Genomic DNA, 17188 nt, shown 5'->3' on the forward strand with positions numbered 1-17188 from the left:
TGATCCTCTTTCTCAGTTATACATTTCCATTTATATTTAAAAACCTATTGATTCTGCAGGATGAGGAGGGTATCTCTCTGTGCTTCATTATTGCAAGTGACACATGATAAATTATGCTTTTCTATGGACTTTCATATAGTCTCCTTCAGAGAAGACTCCTTTCTTTTCCTCAAGTGCTCAGCTGTTAATCCATTCTTTTACTGGAAGAGATACTATGGCAGATGAAAAAAGTGCCTGTGAGCATGTTAATCAGGGAGTGATTGATGCTGCCATTACAAGGAAAGGTTAGACAATACACTCAGCAGTTTTTACTGCTATTTACAACACAGTGCCAGTCATCCAAACTGAGGACTGATCAGTGCACAGACTTCAAATTAATTCAGTATGAGTCCTCTGAAATTAATGGCAAGTCTGATAACATTCATCTATTTTCATTTCCCCCCTCTCTTTCAGCACATGGTTGAAGTCTGAAAACATCTGAAATTCATGAGACACTCATGGGCTGCCTACCAAAGCCAACTTGTTGCTCTGGCTCCCTGCACACACCCCTTCTCGTTCTGGGGTCAGCCCCTGCAAAACCCACATATCTAACAAAACAGAAAAAAGGCAGTAGACAAAATAGCAAATCAGAAAAAAAAAATTATCATCTCTAATTTGTAATTTATTCTGTGAAATATAGTTTCACAGAATACTCTTGCACCCTGCATTGTCAACATGACTTCATATATTTTTATTGGAAAAGATGTGAATTCTGGAATGTGGATACACTATTAATCCAAACAATATTGTGTTGTAAGTCTGAAAAGGAAAACTTTTTAAAACTTTTGTAAATGTACTTGTCTTCATAAATTATTTGAAAGTAAATATATTTACTGAATTGAAGAGCAAGCTTCTATCGACAGGGATAAGTTCCAGCTGTGCAATTAATGCAAGCAGAGAGAAAAAGCAATCTATAAAGCCCATGACCAACGCCATATGATTGGTAAAATAGAAGAACATTACTTCCATATAGTATACTTTCTTAAATATGAGTTTTCATTTCTATGCATTTCTTACTGTCAGCTAAAAAAAACCCCAAAAATTCACACCTGAATATTCAGAAACAACCCAGTTCAAGAAAATGTCATTCCAATAAAATAATATTCACTTTTAAATTCAAGAATGCATAATTTATTTCCTCTATGCTAATTTATTCAATAATTAAAAGGTTCAATATTAGCTCGTCTGCACTTTAATTCCTCTAAATTAACTGATTTTTATAAAAAGTAGCAATGCTTAGTAAAGTGTAACAAAACTATTTCACAACAATGTAGATCTTAAATAAGAAAACCTGGGCAGGAAATGTTCCTTTCCACCTCCTTTATGGATTTTATAAATATCAGTGTAATTGCTCTGAAGTAATAACTGTAGTAATGACCAGAGTTTTACCTGTAACATTTGTTTCCAATATTGAATGCACAAATTTCTAACAAGCTGAAGACAAACCTCCTTGTCCTCTAGCCTACCTTTCCCAAGTTACTCCAACTATTTTATTGTGGAATACTTTTAAAACTAAACCAGCTGTTATCTGAACAGTCATTTAAATGACCACAAGTATTTTTTTTGGTCTGAAAATGCTTTCCTTAGCTTTCCAGAAGTGTTGTGAGCTGCTCACCTACCATAAACAAATGCTAACAGAGTTACTGACATACTGGCTAGCTAGAGGTTTCCTGGAATTTCCAACTCATGAGGTGTTTTTCACTTGTAGTCTCAACACTGGCAAGTGCACCTGCACATTATTACACATTTGCTTGGTGTCCGCATTTCAGTGGTGTCTGAAGTGGGTCATGGTCATGTCAAGCATTCAGAGACCACACAGGGTGAAAAGTACTGAACAAACATTATGATTTATTTCCCCTTCACTTTATCATGGACAATGAGTCAATAATAAAGCAATGAACTGCAATGAAAGAGCTGCCAGATAACTTTGTATGAGATACCAGAAACTAAAATAAACAGAAAATTCTCAACAACAACAAACCACAGCATGATCTTAATTCAGGTGCTTAATTTAGGTGACCAGAAGGACAGTATTTAAGCATAACACAGCCCCCACATGCTATGAAGTTTAAATGTTCCCTATCAGACCACATCGCTATCTTTAGAAGGTATCAAGGTTTCCTGCTATCACTCTTCCAGCAGATCCCAGTGAGTTTCCCTCTGCTCCCTGTGTAACAGCCATTCAACCAACACACACCGCTGATGCCTCTAATCTCTTTTAAGACAGAAGCAGATGCTTGCAAATCCTTCTCCCTACTGTGTGGTTATGTGTGATCAGACTCGGTTCTGTCTAGTGGTATGTTCCCTTGCAGCAATGCAGGATGGCCTTTTAAAATGAAAGGATTTAAAGGATTTACCCAAGAATTTTTGGGGAAAAAAAAAAAACAACAAAGCAAAGCTGTCATGTGCACCCATGGCTACCAGTGTAAGTTGCCCCCAGTTTTCCTGGGCAGCTTCTTTCTCTAGGTGACAGCCTCCCTAACACAGCCCGCTCTTTACTCTGAACTCTGATCCAGGGGTAACCCATCCTGCTCCTGGCACCAGAAGGTAATGCCAGTCACTAGTCTTCCATTAAATCATCACAGAAATCCTTTCACAGTTCTCAGTAGTTCCTTAGTTTCAGGCCAGATACATTTACTATCCCTAACACTTCACTTTTCCCATCTAAACAGTGCACTGGATCACAAGGCAGAGAGAATGGAAAAAATGTCTCCTAAACATACTTAGCAAAAGTAATACCCACATTCTCCACCAGTTAATAGGAAGCTTTCTTGGGGAGACCTTGTTTGATTTTGCACTATAGATTATGATGTCCTACATATAAAGTTTAAAGGAAAAAAGTTTAAAGGGGGGGCCGTCTCTTCTTTTTCATATTTACTACTACACAGTATCCATTAAATCAGAAACACTGCTCCATTTGTCCTGGCTTTTTCAGCTAAAGGCAGTACAAATCCCTTTATCAGACAAAATATGATAGGGCACTTCTTTGGCTTTCCAGTTCTCACTACTACTTAAAATAAATCCCACAACATACTGCAGCCTTTACAAACCGTTCCACAATTCTCTTTTTCATGCACGAGGTGTAGGAATCACATGAAGAGAAGCCAAAGACATGCCTGTGTGTTAGGGCCTCCTCATCTGTATGCAGCAGACCAGATTCCCACCAGTTTGTACCTAAATGTCAGTCCTAATACATAGTTATCACAGTCAGATAGCCAAGGTGATTTATCTTAATCATGAAGAGTACTATATTTCGTGGGTAAAATAGCACATTTTGACCCACTTCTTTTGTAACAGCTGAAACTATAAATTATTTTTTTTTCAGCTGTTCTTTCATTTCAGCAAGTTATGTATTGCTGCTAGGGGCACCAGCACTTGAAAAAAAGGTTCTTTGGATACAGTATCCTAAGAAAGTAAAATTTTTAAAACAGCAATTACTTGTTTGCTGTGAATAAGGAAATGCCCACCAACTGTTCATAAAATCTTTTTTAAATTGAGGGTTGCAAATTATGCTTATGGGCAGTGATAGACACCTCTTCTAGATCTCAAGTTTTCACTGAAGAGAGGACCAAATAGGATTCATTTGCTTATTCTACCATACTCCCATAAATAATAGCCTTATCAAAATGTGAGGTCAGTAGAAAGAAATCTCCTTGTCCTGTGTACAGATCTCCTTTCCTGGGGCCAAGGGACATTGAATCACACCTCATGAAAATGTACCTCCAACTATTAACTCAACCAATGTCCTCAAAACCCAAAGGATTATCATAAAAACCTTAAAGGAATAAAAAAAAAAATAAAAGGCCTATCGCCTACTGAAATTGAGAACAATAATGAGGGAAAGCAAGGGAAAAACTTAACTTCTCCTGTAACTAAAGAGTTTGAATAACATTCTCCAGTTTCACAGGAACTGTAGATAAATGCAGTATTCAGCAAGTTATGTGTCCAAAATGAGTACAAAAGCCCAAAATAAGCTTTAAAGAAAGACATCATAGTTTGGCTGTTAGCAGGGAGCTTCAAACTCTCCATCTCCTTCAAGACCATGTCTCCCAGCAGGTAGGAAAACTTCCACAAATGAAGACAGTTTGGTTGAATGGACTGGAGAGCTGCTATGTCCTCACACAAGCTTACTAATGATGGAGAAGGCAACCAGCACTTGCCTCTCACTGCCATGACCTTCCTCTGTCCACTTCCCTTAGAGCTAAAATTGTCCAGTTTGAGCCAAAGCAAAGGAGCTAAGAGTTCAGTCATTTTATTCTTGTGGAGCATAAGCAGTGCTGCTTCATTGTAACTTGAAAAGCTATGGTCACTACCTGAACTTTGGAATAGCTCTTGGTTACAGCAGTGCATTGCTCACACCTTTATTTTACCTTTAGAAAAACAGCTCAACTGGGAACAAAAGCAATTCTTCTGGATCCAGTCTATAAGATGTCCCCTTTGCCATTGCCTATTGTTCAGCAGTCATTGTGCTTTTTACTCGCAACTTTACAAAAAAGCATTTGCACAGAATTTTTCATACTTAAACAGTAGTTCAGCCATTTAAATCCATGGTAAAAGAAATCAGTGTTCCAGACTCCCAAAGGCCACCATGATTCACATGCAAAGTATGTCTGCCTATTTCACTAGTATTTCCTAAGAATAGTTACTATCTGCCAATTTACACACAAATCCATCACCGACGGGGGGGGTTCATACGCCAACAGTGTATTTCTCCACTGCCTTTAATTTAGATTTGTAATAGAATTTTTGCAGATAAACACAAGTTAGCAAAATACTGGTCACACTGCAAGGAGTTTCATCTTCCTTAGGGGAAAGTAGATGCCAAATTGTGATAGAACCCCAGGAGGCCACAAAGACTAAATTATAAATCCCCAGATATTCTATGGTAAGTCTACTAAACAATTTTTTTCCCTGCCAGGGGATTACAGCTGAATTGCTGCATCTGCAAAATCCAAAGTCCTTTGCTGCTACAGAATTATTTTCTACTAGGGTCCATGGTAGCTGGCTTCCCACTCACAGAAAGCCATATATTATTTACAAATCTTTGAGTATAAGTCTGTTATGAATACATTAACTGTTCTCTTACCTTCAGAACTCATTAGCATCAGGAACAAATCTTCTGATGCTTTTTTCCACTATATATCTACTGCATATGCTGAACCTGCTGTGCCACTCAAAAGTGTTGTATTTCCAACATCAGTCTTATTTTAAAGAGTGAATTGAAGAAAAAATGAATATAGGTAAAAAAAAATAAATCTTTAAAAGAAAAATCCAAACCATGCTGAGCCAGTAGGTAGATGATCTAACGGGTCTTTATGAACTCTGCCTAGACACAGGGACTTATTGTCAAGACATTGCAGACTTGTTTTTTAGCCTGGCTTCTAAGGAAATTGAGGCTCACATGATCACATTGTATATACCTTTGTCAATCCTTCCTTAGTAACTTTTGAACCTGTTGGTCAGTTTTAAGCAAATTTGACAGTTGGGGACAGGGAAGATAGGGTTCTCAGAGGCGGAAGTCCTAACAGGTTTCCTGAAAATTAGGGGCTGGGTACATAAGATAGAGATGAGTATTTTGCCCATCCTGGGAGGCAACAGCCTGCTGGCTGTCCCTGCACATCTAACTCTAATCAGCCACAGCCTGGGTGGACATTTGCCCACCAGGCTGGGAACGCAGATCAAACACAACATGCTGTGGGAGCTGAGAGGGATTAGGGGATGGAGGACACAAATCCACATAAACCCAAGTTGTCCTACTGAGGCTGCTTGGTTTTTCATAACTTTTCACAGACAACATCAGTGAAGAGAAAACATAATGTTTTAATTTAGAATGCAAATGTAAGAAATAGGCAGAGTTTGGTCATACAGGGCTAAATGATATAAACCAGAGTCATTGCCTTCAATTCTGTGGAAATATGGCAGCCTGGTGCTACAGCTTTCCCGTAGTCCTCCTGTTTTGTTATTAAAAAGGTGGCTGTTGGTCTGCCTAGAAAAGATCAGAATCATCAGCCCTACAGAAATGGCAGTGGGGAGATGAGGGGCAGGCAGCCTTCCTCCTGAACCCCTGGGTGCTACCTGACAGTGTTTGGGGACTTCTGCAGGGAACACAAACATCCACCTGTGTGCTGCCAAAACTCTAGTTGCTGTCCCCATACACTCATCAGGTGCATGTTCATGGGAAAGCTCAGAAAAATGGCTCCTGCAAAGGGCAGGCTGGCCTCTGGGGAGGTTAATGGGAAGTCCCAGGGAAGCCAAGAAGTGGAGGTAGGGAGTGAGACCAAGACAGGATGGGGGACTCCCTTCCCTGCACACCCCAACCACAGGACCCCATGGCTGGAAGGGCCTGTGAGCAAGCAGATACCCTCCTTTCCTGGGCTCAGCCGTATCCCACACAAATCCTTCATCAGGGAGAAAGGCCATCACTGAGTTAAACTGGAACAATTTAGATGAGGACTATATGGGTATTCTGAGTTGCTGTACTTTGGCTCTGCCTTTGTGTTTTACCAAGGACTGCACTGATAGGCAGGTTTTTAGCTATATTTATAAATAATGTTATATGTATTCTCCCAAAAGGGAGTCTTAGGTACCAAGAAGGCAAACTGCAGTGATTTCCTTTTAGCTTGTTAAGCAGCCTGAAGTGATCCAAGAAAGAGAAATCAAGAAAAATGGAACATTATCTCAGTCTCCAATCAGTGTGCTTAGTTACAAGACTCTTTCCAAATACAAATGTGATATCTCTGCTAAAATTAGGATATTAGTTCTAATTACTGGGCACACAAAAATATCAAAATTCTGGAGCTGAACTGATAATGTTGCTATGGAAATAAGCCTAATTACTACAGACCAGCTAACAAACTTCTCAATGCTTCTATCTTTACAAGCTATCTCTGCTCCTGAAAGTTTCTGTTTTTTTCCTCCCTCAAATGGGGCTAAATATCTCCAATGTTAACAGTAATTAAATTCAGACGTTTCAAGTCTGAGGCTATTCTAAGAACAGCTTGACAGAGGCTAATGCAAGTCAGTGTAACCATTCCAAACAATTAAAAACACATTTTTATCAATATACTACTTTAAACACACCAGGCAATGCTAATTTCCTAAGTACATACTGATGATTGCATGCTCTTCCCACACCACTTCTCTGCCTCACACAGAAGGAAAATTTATGAAGAGGAGAGCCATGCAGAAGACTCTTTTCGTCCCCTCCACAGACTTCGGTTACTGATTACTCCTTATGAATACATATGTGTGCATATGAATATATGCATATATATTAATATATGCACACAAGAAAAAGGCCATGCACAAGGACACTCTTGTGTTTTGCTTTCCCATGGTGGGAACCCTCATGCACGAGCTCAGGTGCTGAGGATGGGCAGGTCAGAGGGCAGAGGACAGGCAGCAGGGCTCATGCTCCAGCATCACCATGACTCCACATGCTCGATACTGCGGGCTAAGCACTCCAGAGGGGATAAGCTGGCTTTGCTGGGGATGAAGGGGAAAGAAGACAGGCAGGAGGCCCTGAGCCAGTCCAGGAACCGTTTGACTGCAGGGGCTGAGACAGAGCTGGCCCTACGGGTCTTGCATGCACTGACATGGAGGACCTGACTCCCCATCATTTCCTGAAGGGACTTCCAACCACTGTATATGTCTATTCATCCTGCTTGAAAGATGTCAGTGCCTCAGCCAAGCTGGGACAATAACACATGATGAACTTGACCCACTGGCTACTGGCTCACAGGTAGCAAAATGCAGATAGTGAAAATGAACTCCACAAACACCCAGCAGCTGAAAATACTTCATTTCCAGCATTCAGAAGCAGTCTGCAAATTCTTCACCAACAGATGAAAGATTCAACTTTATCAGATAAATTTATACACCATGAATAATTCAAGCAGTTTTAATAAACAGTTGAAACTAGAAAACCCACAAGGAGCACATTTTACAATGTTCCTTGCTGGTGGACTGCAATACAAACTTGCTCACATCCAATCTGACAAATGTCACTCTGTTGACTTCAATTTAATTACCCCTAATTTATATCAGTCTGAAAGCAAAATAATTTGTTTAATTTCCCAAATGATAACAATACTGTTCAGTTCAGACACATTATTTTTTAATGGATTCTTCCTCCATATTATTTTCCAAAGATTTTCTTAAATCTATTTAAAAATCACACATACTTGCCAAATTGCACACAGTAATAATTCAGAGATAATTGATCTCAGAAGAACTTTACCCAAAAAAAGTGAGACAAAAATGCTTCTGAACTTCTAACACTCTGAAACTGCATTCTAGATTGTAGAAAACATTTTCAGATTGGTTCAGAGTTGAGGAACCACATCTGCTAGTTAGTACATATTTTTGCCTTGATGAAACTGCAGAAGGTACATCAGTTCTTGGATTCAGAGAACTTAAGCCCAGAGGAATGAACCAATTATCTGGTCTGACCTCTGCATATCACAAGTTATTAAATTTCATTCATTAGCCCCTTTATTGAGGCATAGAAGTGGTGACTTCCAGTTGGAATTTCAGTGGTATCAGCTTTCAACTATTAGACCTTGACAATCCTTTCTTCGCTAGTCCTTTACTGTCACTATCCCTTTATGGCCAAGTTTATATACGACAAGACACCTCTCAGTCTTTTGCTGAGGTGTTCAGTGCCTGTCGCTGTATTTTCTTGACTTATTTCCATGGTTGCTTCCTGCACCTTTTTCAGTTTTTAATGTTATTTTTGAAAGAAGGATGTAAATTCTTCAAAGAAAGGGAAAAAGCATCTATTTTTGCTACCCTGTTGCCATCCAGAGACTGCAATCAACTTTTGCCTATAGCCTCACTAAGTGCTTCAGCTTTACACCAAGTGTATGGCGGAAGCAAAGGCAGCATCATGCGGAACTTGTTTCTGCAACCAGATGGATTGCTTCAGGCTAACTGGCCTCATTAAAAGTAAGCAATGCCTCTTCCTCTAGCTAGGGCTTCCTAAAGGAAACTCAGTGTCTATCTGATGCAGAGATAAGCTCCACTGGAGCCAGTATTGAGTATCCCATACAGGCATGGGATCTGTATGATATGAAACAGCCTCTGAAAAGATGTCTGCAGAGTTTAACTTCCTATCCTTTTCAGCAGTACAATTGTCATCAGTGCAAAAAGCAGGCACTGCTTAAAGAATTCAATAGTGTTAACAGCCACCTGCACCGGGGTGCTTCCCTGGAGCAAATACCCTCATTTGTCCCAGAAAGGCAGCATGTACATCATGTGAAGGGAAGAAACAAAGCTGATGTGACCTGCATTACTCTAGCTGCTGCTCCTGGAGCAAGTCCTTGGGTCGCACACGGCTCCCTGCAGCTTGCTGCCTAATGATAAATGGTCGGGAGAAAGACATCTGGTGAACCGGCGCACCAAGTGTCAGAAGAGACAGAAGGCAGGTTTAAAACACATGAAGTGTGATGCAGATATCTTGAGGTTAACTGTTCATAAGCTACTTCTGGAATCTCCTGAGGGACTTAGAAGCTTATTACTTATTAGCTTATTCTTTATTAGTGCAGTGCCCTGCTAATGCAGCTCTGCTACCTGGGGGACTTGCTGTGGTGGGGACACACCAGCACATCTGTGGCAGCAGCTAAGGAAATCCCAGCCCTCTCATAGGCCTCGCAGGAAACAAGTGCCTAAGGTAAGTGGCAGGAAAACCCACCCCTGAAGAAAGCAAACACCACCCAACCTCTGAACCAGCCTCTGAGAAAATCCGTGCTGAGCTCTTCGAAGGTTTCCACCCACTTGGCTCTAAGAAGAAGAGGAGCCACACATTGTTCACTTCTCTCTGATCGCTAATTCACTGAGCCCAACAGTGAGTCCTCTGTGCCAGCTTCTGAGATGTATTTAAAGTAATCTATATATATAGTCTGCAGAATAATCGTGGTGTGCACACATAGTCTCTTGGCCCAAGCTCAGGACACACAGACCACCTCCAGAGCAGAGACGACAAGGCTTTGTCTGCTCAGGAAGAGAAAAATTGGCCATGCTCCAACCACACCAGCACCCATCCCGCCCCACACCGCAGCCTCTTGACCTCAGACTTTTGCAGACTAAACTCTTCTGGCACAAGTAAGGGCATCCCCAACTCACACACCAATAAATTTTGTTTTGCTGGGGGAGGTTACTCAGTGTACACCATGCCTTCCCAGCAATCAATTATTTCAGTTTGGGCCCTGCCGCTACACATCACCTTCGGTTTTGTTTCTGGTAACGCTGCCAGCCCTTGACTACGCAAGCAGACCTCCTCTCAGCCTCTGTTCCCACAAGAGCAGCAGCCTCCTGGCATCTGCTCTCACACTGGCAGCCTTTGCCCTTTCTGCGAGGTGCAGCAGCTCCACCTGCTCCCTCCTCCTTAAAAACAACTGGGAGTCCTCAAGCTCCCCACCACACTACTGAATAAGTGATGGCAACATTCCACGTCCATCCTGAGGGCAGTCCCCAGGGACAGCACAGATTCTTGCACAGCACCTACTCACACAAGCAATGTCTCTGCTTCCCCTGGGCACTCTCTTTCTCCAACGTAATTGTGCTTTCCCAGGAAAATAAAGCGCTGCAGTGAGGCAACTGCAAAGTACCAGAAGGAATATAGGGTGGGAAGGGAACGGGTGGAGTAAAACTGTGTCTTTAACCTTATTCTTGACACGTATTTGGCTTTGAGTGCTCCACTATGCAACTTTAATAGAGTTTCCCTGTGGTGGGGTTCTATGGATCCGTGAAAGCGCCTGCAGTGTCAGCAGGCTCACGGGGAATGGAGCACACCTGCTTGGAGACTTTTCTATGGAAATGATCAGGGGGCCTGACAACCCCACTGAGATGATGGGGCTCCAGTCTTCAAAGGCTCCTCTGAACTCCCTGTATGTAGCTGAGTTTATTTATTCTGAGGACATCGATCCCCTCCAGCCAAGAGGGCGCAGAAGGGCTCGTCCTACTACAAGAAGGTCTGTTTGCCATGACCTTGCATTCCCTGAAATGCTTGGAAAGCTTTCTGAGACAGCTCTGAGCAGTGCACTGGACCAGGTGGCTAATTATAAAACTGACTGACTTTGCATGCATACCTGATTCATATGGAGATTGACAGCAGGGCTCATGGGGTTTGTGCTGTGTACAAACATCAGCTGGTTTTCAAAATGATCATTAATATAGCTTCCCCAAAATCTGCAGCACACTGAACCCCCTGCTGTATTAGCACGATCAGTCCATCACATTTAAAGTTTCATATGATGCCCACCTTCTCAATGAACCATTTCAAAAATTACTATAAATACAAACATTTCCTTTTCTATTTTCCTCTCTCTTGAAAATATTATTAAATGGATCTGTAAAACTTTTAAAATCAGGTTGTCATCTTTGGACATAAGCCATGTTTGGGATATCTCACCCAGAAAGGCAAATGTTTTACTAAGTTCTGGCCATCTAAGTCCAAGAAACTATGTAATGAAAACTATTTTGCAATCGTATCTACAGTTCTTGCCTCCTATATCCTTTATAATAGACATATTTATAATACATGGGAATGTATAATACATTATCCTAGATAGTAGTCAGTCAGACTAAAAAGAACCAGCATGGCATAAATCCACAGCAGATTTTAGCTTTTGCCTTTTCCAGAGAAAAATAGCTGGCTGACTGGCTCTGTAAGTGATGGATTACACACGCACACAAAACACACAGACACCTGTGCAAAATGAGTGGTCTGATTCTCTAAGGAAATGTGGGCATCAGCTCAAACTAATTTTTCCCCCTATCTGCTTGCTAAAGGCAGTACTGAGCAGAATATGTGGTATTGGAAACTACTACATTCTGAATGACTGATGTGAATGCATTTGAATCTTACCACGACCTCTACACTTCCCCAAATCCAAGGCCAATTTCACTGAATGTGCAGCTAGTCCATTCCTCTGCAAAGATGCTTCTCAGATGAATTTGCAGGGCCTTTAACATGAGCATCATTTGATGATTCCCTCATTGCCACCCTGTTCACACTCATTACAGCACTTCCATTACTGCCCAGTCAAACAGCAGATAGTGTTTGCAAATGTTATTAATACAACTACAACACCCTATATGAAGAAGAGCCAAATATAATATGCCATAATTTATCCAAGTCCAACAAATAATACCAGCTAACTATAGCAAAACTTACATGTCATCTACGTGCAAAGTACTTAAAATTTCTTTTTATATTAAGGCACACAGTGCAGTGGTTCAGAAGTAGCAATCAGTGGTAGGATCCTTACCAGCTCAAGCAGCTGGATGACTCTGACAAGTAAGTGGGAAGCTAAGGACTTGCCTGAGGAGCCTGCAATAGCAGAACAGAGCACTGCTGCTCTGAGACGGATGGGCTGCTGTGGGAAGGGAAGGGACAGAACTGATATGAGGATGGCAGCATGCCCTTCCTGGCCAGGGCTCACAACCCCTGGAGACAGAGGAGTTGGAGCAGGGAGAATGGGCATTTGATCAATTTTGACTCATGGTGATACTCACAGAATCTAAACTGATGGTTATGGGCTGAAATTAAGGTCTTCTCCCCTTTATAATGTACAGAGAGGGCCTCAAAGAGTAGGCTGCCATATTTTCTTTAAATCCAGTCCTTGTCTGCCTTATTTACTTGAAAGACCCTCTTGATGAGTGGGAAACAAAGAGAACTATGGCAACCATAACAGTGACTTCTGCTTGAGGAAAAGCAACCATTTTGGTCAAATGAGTTAAAACTGGTTCTCTGCAATGTTAACATCTATTCTGTATGGATATATATATAAACCATATAAATAGTTGGAAGAAAAGATATGCTATTAAGGATAAAAACTTTTCAGGCTTTCAATTAAAGGAGGGAAAAAAAAAACCCTAGCTATTCACATCTATGTCACCTGAGAGATTCCAAAGAGGGGAGAAAAGACAGGACATTTCCAATATTTTTGGATAAAGAAATTGAGCAGAAGAAAACAAAAAATCTTTCAAGTGATCCTGAATAATCATGATGAAGCAAAAGCAAGTAAAATTGTTGTCTTCCAGTTCCCCTAGTGACCACCTTGCTGTATGAGCCAGCTTTTACAGGAGTATGATGAGCATGCAGAGCCTCCAGCTCTTCCCACTGTTGTCCCACACAGGGTAAACAACACAGCCCCTCTTCACACATGTCCTTGGGTGCCTCCTCCCACTCTCTTTCACCCCTTCCCTGTTCTCTCATGTAGCAGGAGAGGAAACACTTGACTAAGAGGTCTGACTTTCACTGATGCCCAGGGTGGCCCCTCTGGCTGAGTAGCTGCTGTGTCAGGGCCCTTCAGAGCCACCACAACATGCTCGTTTCAGCAAAGCAGGACATCCAGGCCAGTGCTTGCCGCTGCTTCCAACCCAACAGCAGCCAGCATACTGTTGGAAAGCAAAAGCATTTTATTTTCCTCATAGCTGTAAGTAAAGGAGAAGTCACCTGGTTTAGTCAAGTAAAGCTAGAAGGATATCTATGTATGCACCTTACATTTTCTATTTTGCTGCTAGAGTTGCTTCAAAGAGTTTATTTTCTATGCAGAGATCAGTAATGCAAATAAAGGAAGAAATTAAGAACTGTTGTAGCAAGTCTTGTCAAAACCAGATCATGAACTGCATCACTGGATCACTGCTTTCATTAAAAATGCTTCATTACAGGAGTTCACAACCTTCAATTAGTCAAATGAGTGCTAAGCCTCTAGAAGAGGACTGATGTCCAAAGCACATTTTATTTTCTTTATAAATTCTTTTTCAAGAAGCTGCTCTGATACAGCAGATGATAAACAGTAGTATTGTAAGGGCAGAGATGTACCTCCATTCCCCCTCTCAGTCTTGCAGGTCTCCTCATACCCTCAAGCCAGGAGCACTGAACTCTCACAGAGGCCTCCTTTGGACCCCTAGGTACCACCACAGCACGTTAGCAGAACAACCGCTGTCACCTCTTCGATTACGGAGGACAAGACCTTTTACCCTTCCAGGCTGCAAATTACCATCTGTCAAGCAGGCATAATGACACCCTGCTCTACATTAAGAAAAAGCACTATAGAAATGTTAATCAATTCTAATCAATACCAGGTGCTGTATCTGAAACAAGCCACTACTGGCAAAATGTCAGAACTGAGGTTCTCCTGAAAATACTGATGGTACAATGGGAAAATCACTGGGCCCAAAATATCCCTCACATTTAAAAGCAGGCCAGCAGGACTGATGCTGAGGGGTGCTGGCATCACGGGAAGCCAACCTGAATCAGCTGGTGAAGGGAAAGGGATTGGTTTTCAATAATGTCCACACAACCATTTTCATTAAACTGGATCCCATGTCAAGTTTTCCAACTGTACTTGCAAGACTGCTCACAACCACCACGTCAGGACAGGTCTGCATGTGCTCCGCCCATACCGCCAGGACCCACACAGCGTGTTCCCAGGACAGCATCTCCTCCTGCTCATCACAATGCCAAAACCATGGAAAAAACACAAAAATACACGGTACCTAGGTAGGTTTGAACCCTTGAAAAACACGAACAGTTGTTTCATTTCAAGGAGGAGAGAAAAAAGGCTGGGAAGAAAGGTTCATTATTCAGTGGAGGAAATGGGACATGGCCTAAAACTGAATGACAGAAATGTATAACCAATAACATACGTATTTAAAAAATAAGCTATCGCTAGCAGAGCAAGTTCAAGAATCATTCAGGGAAGGAACACACAGCAAGCAGACACTCACAATACACTTCATGCAGTACACTGATGGACAATAAACCTGTCTTAACCAGTACAACAAATTGGATGTGGCTCCCTGCATCTTTCATGGACCACCAGCTGCCATCTGTATATTTCCATATTCATCTATCATTATCACATACTTATTATAATTGTCACAAGCTTCATGAGGCCACCGCTCACAGTGATCCCAGTCTGTCTTCCACGTAAAAATCAATGGCAAAACTGGAGTCCCAATGGACTGAGTCTTTGTTATTTCTAATTCCGGGGACAAATAAATTTTTTCCATAGGTTCAGCAGAAAATGAATATGACCCTAAAATGTTCAGAAAAGAACAGTAATATCTGTAGTATTTGGGAGAATAAAATATTTTTAATAGCACCAAAATATTGCTTTATTTTGCCTTTTATTGTTTTGGTGTAATAATTATCTTACTTTAAACCCCTCAAAATTATAAACAAAATCAGATTCTTTTATTTTGAAAATGCAGGGGCATCTTGTTCCAGTTTCAAAACATTTTTGAAAGTTCTATAAAATGAAAAATTCATCTAAACTTAACAGTTTTGAGTTTGATCCATCAGCATTTTCTGAGAAAAAAAGAAAAAAACCCTACGCCAAAAAAATCTTGGTCAGCTCTTGTAAAGATGTGCTTTTAAAGATTCCCAGCTGGGCTGGCAAGAGGCATGAAATACAAAATGCTTTAAAAAGGAAATAAGCCTAACTACTTTTCTGTGCATTCATATAAAAAGACCCGAAATTTTTTTTCCTTTCTTACCTCAAAAACCAGAGATATATAGACTGACAAATTGGAATTACTCACAAGTTAACACTGAAATTCCAGTTCGTCACTATGTAATGCAGTAGGATGCTCTAAAATCACAAATTTTCTACAAGTCAGTATTAACTGTGAAGTATTATTAGTTCTGAATTCCTGGTGGTTTGCCACTTTAAGCTACATACTAGATGAGGGGTTCGTTTGGTTTTTTTCACTACTCATTTTTGTGCATTTATGAAAGCAATTTTCTAGATCTCTGAAAGGTCCCAGGTAAAATACTGCAGAAATTGAAAGCACAAAATATTACAGTAAACAACAGAGATGCAGCGTTATGTTTTTTGACAAACAGCACTCTTAATTGTGCATCCCAAACATGACTGAATGCAAATCAATTTTCCACTATAAGATATAATTTAATCCACTTCAGTGACCTGAGCCCCAGAAACGATTGTCAATATTTTACCCTGACACCCAGACATCCATTAGAGGATCCCACCCTGACACTCTTCTCCCAAGCAAGGAGCTCAGTTCTCCTGAATCAATCAATCTGTGTTTACTTACATGCTTCCCCATCTATAACAGCACTGATTTAGTAAATCCCTTTGGAAATTAAATCTCGATATTAAACCCAGAACTTCAACATGTAAGCTGGCAGAATGCATTAGACATATGGATATTCCTCAGCTACAAGAAACAGGAATTTATTCAGCTCAGGTTTATTGCTGGAAGTGTTTCCCTAGCACACAGGCTGCTTAGCTCTGTTGAAGTATGTGGTGTACACAAGACATCTCAATAATACATGTACTCCTACAAACCAAAGTCTTTCAGTTCCTGGGTCTGGCTGGAAGTTACACACCTTGAACAGCTCAGTGGGACTGCTCCGCAGTCTTCTGAAAGTAACTTTTCTAACTGACTGAAACAAAAAGCTCAAGACATGCTTATTCAAAAATAACCTTTCCATCCTGTAGTTTGAGTATAGAAAATATTGAACTAACTATAAGTAGTCTAACACAGATACCAAACTATTTTTGTTGCCCCCACACCAGGCCAAAGGTGGATATAGCCCAAACTCAGCACTCTATTGACTCAAAGAAGGAGCTGGGGGCTCAGCAAACCCTGCTGATTTGCCATGGCAAGTGTGGCTCACTAATTTTGACTGAACACAAAGGGGATGAGCAAGACCAATTTTGGAAAAAAAAAAAAAAAACTCTGAGCAGCAGTAACAAATTGCTGAATTTTATGTTAGCGTTTTTCCTAAAGAACCTGGCTCCAGGAGGCATGAGATTAAATAAGAATGAAAGCTTTCACTTAAAAGAAATAAGTTTCTATCCTCCATGGCTGCAGAGGAAAGCTCCCCAGAGCTCTGAAACCCTCTTGTTCCAGCATGTCACCATCCTATCAATAAAAATTGCTAATAACACATCCTAACTTAAAAATGAGATTTTAAAAATTTTTAATACCATACTTTGTGTTGGGGCAGGGGAGGGGGGTAACCAGTCTCTCTTTGGGTGTCTGTGAATCAGATTTTCAATTTCTTCACCATGAGGACTAGACTTTTGGATTCTGCCATGAGTGAAAGTTGGGACCTTGGTACCTATGTCTGACTGCAGGAGGAACCACACCAAACCCGTCAGGACTTGCA

At 41.0% G+C, this 17188-nt stretch overlaps 1 protein-coding gene across 4 annotated transcripts in view; it reads right to left on the reverse strand.

Moving 5' to 3' along the window:
* Positions 1-17188, reverse strand: part of MTUS2 (microtubule associated scaffold protein 2) — a 324610-nt gene that overhangs the window by 262990 nt on the left and 44432 nt on the right. The gene's annotated exons all lie outside the window — the stretch shown is intronic.

The sequence above is a fragment of the Strix uralensis genome, chromosome 2 (genome assembly GCF_047716275.1).
Source record: "Strix uralensis isolate ZFMK-TIS-50842 chromosome 2, bStrUra1, whole genome shotgun sequence".
Taxonomy (NCBI): Eukaryota; Metazoa; Chordata; class Aves; order Strigiformes; family Strigidae; genus Strix; species Strix uralensis.